The following is a 7,139-nucleotide window of genomic DNA, read 5'->3' on the forward strand; positions in this document are numbered from 1 at the left end:
AGGGTTAGGGTTAGGGTTAGGGTTAGGGTTAGGGTTAGGGTTAGGGTTAGGGTTAGGGTTAGGGTTAGGGTTAGGGTTAGGGTTAGGGTTAGGGTTAGGGTTAGGGTTAGGGTTAGGGTTAGGGTTAGGGTTAGGGTTAGGGTTAGGGTTAGGGTTAGGGTTAGGGTTAGGGTTAGGGTTAGGGTTAGGGTTAGGGTTAGGGTTAGGGTTAGGGTTAGGGTTAGGGTTAGGGTTAGGGTTAGGGTTAGGGTTAGGGTTAGGGTTAGGGTTAGGGTTAGGGTTAGGGTTAGGGTTAGGGTTAGGGTTAGGGTTAGGGTTAGGGTTAGGGTTAGGGTTAGGGTTAGGGTTAGGGTTAGGGTTAGGGTTAGGGTTAGGGTTAGGGTTAGGGTTAGGGTTAGGGTTAGGGTTAGGGTTAGGGTTAGGGTTAGGGTTAGGGTTAGGGTTAGGGTTAGGGTTAGGGTTAGGGTTAGGGTTAGGGTTAGGGTTAGGGTTAGGGTTAGGGTTAGGGTTAGGGTTAGGGTTAGGGTTAGGGTTAGGGTTAGGGTTAGGGTTAGGGTTAGGGTTAGGGTTAGGGTTAGGGTTAGGGTTAGGGTTAGGGTTAGGGTTAGGGTTAGGGTTAGGGTTAGGGTTAGGGTTAGGGTTAGGGTTAGGGTTAGGGTTAGGGTTAGGGTTAGGGTTAGGGTTAGGGTTAGGGTTAGGGTTAGGGTTAGGGTAGGGTTAGGGTTAGGGTTAGGGTTAGGGTTAGGGTTAGGGTTAGGGTTAGGGTTAGGGTTAGGGTTAGGGTTAGGGTTAGGGTTAGGGTTAGGGTTAGGGTTAGGGTTAGGGTTAGGGTTAGGGTTAGGGTTAGGGTTAGGGTTAGGGTTAGGGTTAGGGTTAGGGTTAGGGTTAGGGTTAGGGTTAGGGTTAGGGTTAGGGTTAGGGTTAGGGTTAGGGTTAGGGTTAGGGTTAGGGTTAGGGTTAGGGTTAGGGTTAGGGTTAGGGTTAGGGTTAGGGTTAGGGTTAGGGTTAGGGTTAGGGTTAGGGTTAGGGTTAGGGTTAGGGTTAGGGTTAGGGTAGGGTTAGGGTTAGGGTTAGGGTTAGGGTTAGGGTTAGGGTTAGGGTTAGGGTTAGGGTTAGGGTTAGGGTTAGGGTTAGGGTTAGGGTTAGGGTTAGGGTTAGGGTTAGGGTTAGGGTTAGGGTTAGGGTTAGGGTTAGGGTTAGGGTTAGGGTTAGGGTTAGGGTTAGGGTTAGGGTTAGGGTTAGGGTTAGGGTTAGGGTTAGGGTTAGGGTTAGGGTTAGGGTTAGGGTTAGGGTTAGGGTTAGGGTTAGGGTTAGGGTTAGGGTTAGGGTTAGGGTTAGGGTTAGGGTTAGGGTTAGGGTTAGGGTTAGGGTTAGGGTTAGGGTTAGGGTTAGGGTTAGGGTTAGGGTTAGGGTTAGGGTTAGGGTTAGGGTTAGGGTTAGGGTTAGGGTTAGGGTTAGGGTTAGGGTTAGGGTTAGGGTTAGGGTTAGGGTTAGGGTTAGGGTTAGGGTTAGGGTTAGGGTTAGGGTTAGGGTTAGGGTTAGGGTTAGGGTTAGGGTTAGGGTTAGGGTTAGGGTTAGGGTTAGGGTTAGGGTTAGGGTTAGGGTTAGGGTTAGGGTTAGGGTTAGGGTTAGGGTTAGGGTTAGGGTTAGGGTTAGGGTTAGGGTTAGGGTTAGGGTTAGGGTTAGGGTTAGGGTTAGGGTTAGGGTTAGGGTTAGGGTTAGGGTTAGGGTTAGGGTTAGGGTTAGGGTTAGGGTTAGGGTTAGGGTTAGGGTTAGGGTTAGGGTTAGGGTTAGGGTTAGGGTTAGGGTTAGGGTTAGGGTTAGGGTTAGGGTTAGGGTTAGGGTTAGGGTTAGGGTTAGGGTTAGGGTTAGGGTTAGGGTTAGGGTTAGGGTTAGGGTTAGGGTTAGGGTTAGGGTTAGGGTTAGGGTTAGGGTTAGGGTTAGGGTTAGGGTTAGGGTTAGGGTTAGGGTTAGGGTTAGGGTTAGGGTTAGGGTTAGGGTTAGGGTTAGGGTTAGGGTTAGGGTTAGGGTTAGGGTTAGGGTTAGGGTTAGGGTTAGGGTTAGGGTTAGGGTTAGGGTTAGGGTTAGGGTTAGGGTTAGGGTTAGGGTTAGGGTTAGGGTTAGGGTTAGGGTTAGGGTTAGGGTTAGGTTAGGGTTAGGGTTAGGGTTAGGGTTAGGGTTAGGGTTAGGGTTAGGGTTAGGGTTAGGGTTAGGGTTAGGGTTAGGGTTAGGGTTAGGGTTAGGGTTAGGGTTAGGGTTAGGGTTAGGGTTAGGGTTAGGGTTAGGGTTAGGTTAGGGTTAGGGTTAGGGTTAGGGTTAGGGTTAGGGTTAGGGTTAGGGTTAGGGTTAGGGTTAGGGTTAGGGTTAGGGTTAGGGTTAGGGTTAGGGTTAGGGTTAGGGTTAGGGTTAGGGTTAGGGTTAGGGTTAGGGTTAGGGTTAGGGTTAGGGTTAGGGTTAGGGTTAGGGTTAGGGTTAGGGTTAGGGTTAGGGTTAGGGTTAGGGTTAGGGTTAGGGTTAGGGTTAGGGTTAGGGTTAGGGTTAGGGTTAGGGTTAGGGTTAGGGTTAGGGTTAGGGTTAGGGTTAGGGTTAGGGTTAGGGTTAGGGTTAGGGTTAGGGTTAGGGTTAGGGTTAGGGTTAGGGTTAGGGTTAGGGTTAGGGTTAGGGTTAGGGTTAGGGTTAGGGTTAGGGTTAGGGTTAGGGTTAGGGTTAGGGTTAGGGTTAGGGTTAGGGTTAGGGTTAGGGTTAGGGTTAGGGTTAGGGTTAGGGTTAGGGTTAGGGTTAGGGTTAGGGTTAGGGTTAGGGTTAGGGTTAGGGTTAGGGTTAGGGTTAGGGTTAGGGTTAGGGTTAGGGTTAGGGTTAGGGTTAGGGTTAGGGTTAGGGTTAGGGTTAGGGTTAGGTTAGGGTTAGGGTTAGGGTTAGGGTTAGGGTTAGGGTTAGGGTTAGGGTTAGGGTTAGGGTTAGGGTTAGGGTTAGGGTTAGGGTTAGGGTTAGGGTTAGGGTTAGGGTTAGGGTTAGGGTTAGGGTTAGGGTTAGGGTTAGGGTTAGGGTTAGGGTTAGGGTTAGGGTTAGGGTTAGGGTTAGGGTTAGGGTTAGGGTTAGGGTTAGGGTTAGGGTTAGGGTTAGGGTTAGGGTTAGGGTTAGGGTTAGGGTTAGGGTTAGGGTTAGGGTTAGGGTTAGGGTTAGGGTTAGGGTTAGGGTTAGGGTTAGGGTTAGGGTTAGGGTTAGGGTTAGGGTTAGGGTTAGGGTTAGGGTTAGGGTTAGGGTTAGGGTTAGGGTTAGGGTTAGGGTTAGGGTTAGGGTTAGGGTTAGGGTTAGGGTTAGGTTAGGGTTAGGGTTAGGGTTAGGGTTAGGGTTAGGGTTAGGGTTAGGGTTAGGGTTAGGGTTAGGGTTAGGGTTAGGGTTAGGGTTAGGGTTAGGGTTAGGGTTAGGGTTAGGGTTAGGGTTAGGGTTAGGGTTAGGGTTAGGGTTAGGGTTAGGGTTAGGGTTAGGGTTAGGGTTAGGGTTAGGGTTAGGGTTAGGGTTAGGGTTAGGGTTAGGGTTAGGGTTAGGGTTAGGGTTAGGGTTAGGGTTAGGGTTAGGGTTAGGGTTAGGGTTAGGGTTAGGGTTAGGGTTAGGGTTAGGGTTAGGGTTAGGGTTAGGGTTAGGGTTAGGGTTAGGGTTAGGGTTAGGGTTAGGGTTAGGGTTAGGGTTAGGGTTAGGGTTAGGGTTAGGGTTAGGGTTAGGGTTAGGGTTAGGGTTAGGGTTAGGGTTAGGGTTAGGGTTAGGGTTAGGGTTAGGGTTAGGGTTAGGGTTAGGGTTAGGGTTAGGGTTAGGGTTAGGGTTAGGGTTAGGGTTAGGGTTAGGGTTAGGGTTAGGGTTAGGGTTAGGGTTAGGGTTAGGGTTAGGGTTAGGGTTAGGGTTAGGGTTAGGGTTAGGGTTAGGGTTAGGGTTAGGGTTAGGGTTAGGGTTAGGGTTAGGGTTAGGGTTAGGGTTAGGGTTAGGGTTAGGGTTAGGGTTAGGGTTAGGGTTAGGGTTAGGGTTAGGGTTAGGGTTAGGGTTAGGGTTAGGGTTAGGGTTAGGGTTAGGGTTAGGGTTAGGGTTAGGGTTAGGGTTAGGGTTAGGGTTAGGGTTAGGGTTAGGGTTAGGGTTAGGGTTAGGGTTAGGGTTAGGGTTAGGGTTAGGGTTAGGGTTAGGGTTAGGGTTAGGGTTAGGGTTAGGGTTAGGGTTAGGGTTAGGGTTAGGGTTAGGGTTAGGGTTAGGGTTAGGGTTAGGGTTAGGGTTAGGGTTAGGGTTAGGGTTAGGGTTAGGGTTAGGGTTAGGGTTAGGGTTAGGGTTAGGGTTAGGGTTAGGGTTAGGGTTAGGGTTAGGGTTAGGGTTAGGGTTAGGGTTAGGGTTAGGGTTAGGGTTAGGGTTAGGGTTAGGGTTAGGGTTAGGGTTAGGGTTAGGGTTAGGGTTAGGGTTAGGGTTAGGGTTAGGGTTAGGGTTAGGGTTAGGGTTAGGGTTAGGGTTAGGGTTAGGGTTAGGGTTAGGGTTAGGGTTAGGGTTAGGGTTAGGGTTAGGGTTAGGGTTAGGGTTAGGGTTAGGGTTAGGGTTAGGGTTAGGGTTAGGGTTAGGGTTAGGGTTAGGGTTAGGGTTAGGGTTAGGGTTAGGGTTAGGGTTAGGGTTAGGGTTAGGGTTAGGGTTAGGGTTAGGGTTAGGGTTAGGGTTAGGGTTAGGGTTAGGGTTAGGGTTAGGGTTAGGGTTAGGGTTAGGGTTAGGGTTAGGGTTAGGGTTAGGGTTAGGGTTAGGGTTAGGGTTAGGGTTAGGGTTAGGGTTAGGGTTAGGGTTAGGGTTAGGGTTAGGGTTAGGGTTAGGGTTAGGGTTAGGGTTAGGGTTAGGGTTAGGGTTAGGGTTAGGGTTAGGGTTAGGGTTGGTTAGGGTTAGGGTTAGGGTTAGGGTTAGGGTTAGGGTTAGGGTTAGGGTTAGGGTTAGGGTTAGGGTTAGGGTTAGGGTTAGGGTTAGGGTTAGGGTTAGGGTTAGGGTTAGGGTTAGGGTTAGGGTTAGGGTTAGGGTTAGGGTTAGGGTTAGGGTTAGGGTTAGGGTTAGGGTTAGGGTTAGGGTTAGGGTTAGGGTTAGGGTTAGGGTTAGGGTTAGGGTTAGGGTTAGGGTTAGGGTTAGGGTTAGGGTTAGGGTTAGGGTTAGGGTTAGGGTTAGGGTTAGGGTTAGGGTTAGGGTTAGGGTTAGGGTTAGGGTTAGGGTTAGGGTTAGGGTTAGGGTTAGGGTTAGGGTTAGGGTTAGGGTTAGGGTTAGGGTTAGGGTTAGGGTTAGGGTTAGGGTTAGGGTTAGGGTTAGGGTTAGGGTTAGGGTTAGGGTTAGGGTTAGGGTTAGGGTTAGGGTTAGGGTTAGGGTTAGGGTTAGGGTTAGGGTTAGGGTTAGGGTTAGGGTTAGGGTTAGGGTTAGGGTTAGGGTTAGGGTTAGGGTTAGGGTTAGGGTTAGGGTTAGGGTTAGGGTTAGGGTTAGGGTTAGGGTTAGGGTTAGGGTTAGGGTTAGGGTTAGGGTTAGGGTTAGGGTTAGGGTTAGGGTTAGGGTTAGGGTTAGGGTTAGGGTTAGGGTTAGGGTTAGGGTTAGGGTTAGGGTTAGGGTTAGGGTTAGGGTTAGGGTTAGGGTTAGGGTTAGGGTTAGGGTTAGGGTTAGGGTTAGGGTTAGGGTTAGGGTTAGGGTTAGGGTTAGGGTTAGGGTTAGGGTTAGGGTTAGGGTTAGGGTTAGGGTTAGGGTTAGGGTTAGGGTTAGGGTTAGGGTTAGGGTTAGGGTTAGGGTTAGGGTTAGGGTTAGGGTTAGGGTTAGGGTTAGGGTTAGGGTTAGGGTTAGGGTTAGGGTTAGGGTTAGGGTTAGGGTTAGGGTTAGGGTTAGGGTTAGGGTTAGGGTTAGGGTTAGGGTTAGGGTTAGGGTTAGGGTTAGGGTTAGGGTTAGGGTTAGGGTTAGGGTTAGGGTTAGGGTTAGGGTTAGGGTTAGGGTTAGGGTTAGGGTTAGGGTTAGGGTTAGGGTTAGGGTTAGGGTTAGGGTTAGGGTTAGGGTTAGGGTTAGGGTTAGGGTTAGGGTTAGGGTTAGGGTTAGGGTTAGGGTTAGGGTTAGGGTTAGGGTTAGGGTTAGGGTTAGGGTTAGGGTTAGGGTTAGGGTTAGGGTTAGGGTTAGGGTTAGGGTTAGGGTTAGGGTTAGGGTTAGGGTTAGGGTTAGGGTTAGGGTTAGGGTTAGGGTTAGGGTTAGGGTTAGGGTTAGGGTTAGGGTTAGGGTTAGGGTTAGGGTTAGGGTTAGGGTTAGGGTTAGGGTTAGGGTTAGGGTTAGGGTTAGGGTTAGGGTTAGGGTTAGGGTTAGGGTTAGGGTTAGGGTTAGGGTTAGGGTTAGGGTTAGGGTTAGGGTTAGGGTTAGGGTTAGGGTTAGGGTTAGGGTTAGGGTTAGGGTTAGGGTTAGGGTTAGGGTTAGGGTTAGGGTTAGGGTTAGGGTTAGGGTTAGGGTTAGGGTTAGGGTTAGGGTTAGGGTTAGGGTTAGGGTTAGGGTTAGGGTTAGGTTAGGGTTAGGGTTAGGGTTAGGGTTAGGGTTAGGGTTAGGGTTAGGGTTAGGGTTAGGGTTAGGGTTAGGGTTAGGGTTAGGGTTAGGGTTAGGGTTAGGGTTAGGGTTAGGTTAGGGTTAGGGTTAGGGTTAGGGTTAGGGTTAGGGTTAGGGTTAGGGTTAGGGTTAGGGTTAGGGTTAGGGTTAGGGTTAGGGTTAGGGTTAGGTTAGGGTTAGGGTTAGGGTTAGGGTTAGGGTTAGGGTTAGGGTTAGGGTTAGGGTTAGGGTTAGGGTTAGGGTTAGGGTTAGGGTTAGGGTTAGGGTTAGGGTTAGGGTTAGGGTTAGGGTTAGGGTTAGGGTTAGGGTTAGGGTTAGGGTTAGGGTTAGGGTTAGGGTTAGGGTTAGGGTTAGGGTTAGGGTTAGGGTTAGGGTTAGGGTTAGGGTTAGGGTTAGGGTTAGGGTTAGGGTTAGGGTTAGGGTTAGGGTTAGGGTTTAGGGTTAGGGTTAGGGTTAGGGTTAGGGTTTGGGTTAGGGTTAGGGTTAGGGTTAGGGTTAGGGTTAGGGTTAGGGTTAGGGTTAGGGTTAGGGTTAGGGTTAGGGTTAGGGTTAGGGTTAGGGTTAGGGTTAGGGTTAGG

The sequence above is a fragment of the Acipenser ruthenus genome, chromosome 15 (genome assembly GCF_902713425.1).
Source record: "Acipenser ruthenus chromosome 15, fAciRut3.2 maternal haplotype, whole genome shotgun sequence".
NCBI classification, from domain to species: Eukaryota; Metazoa; Chordata; class Actinopteri; order Acipenseriformes; family Acipenseridae; genus Acipenser; species Acipenser ruthenus.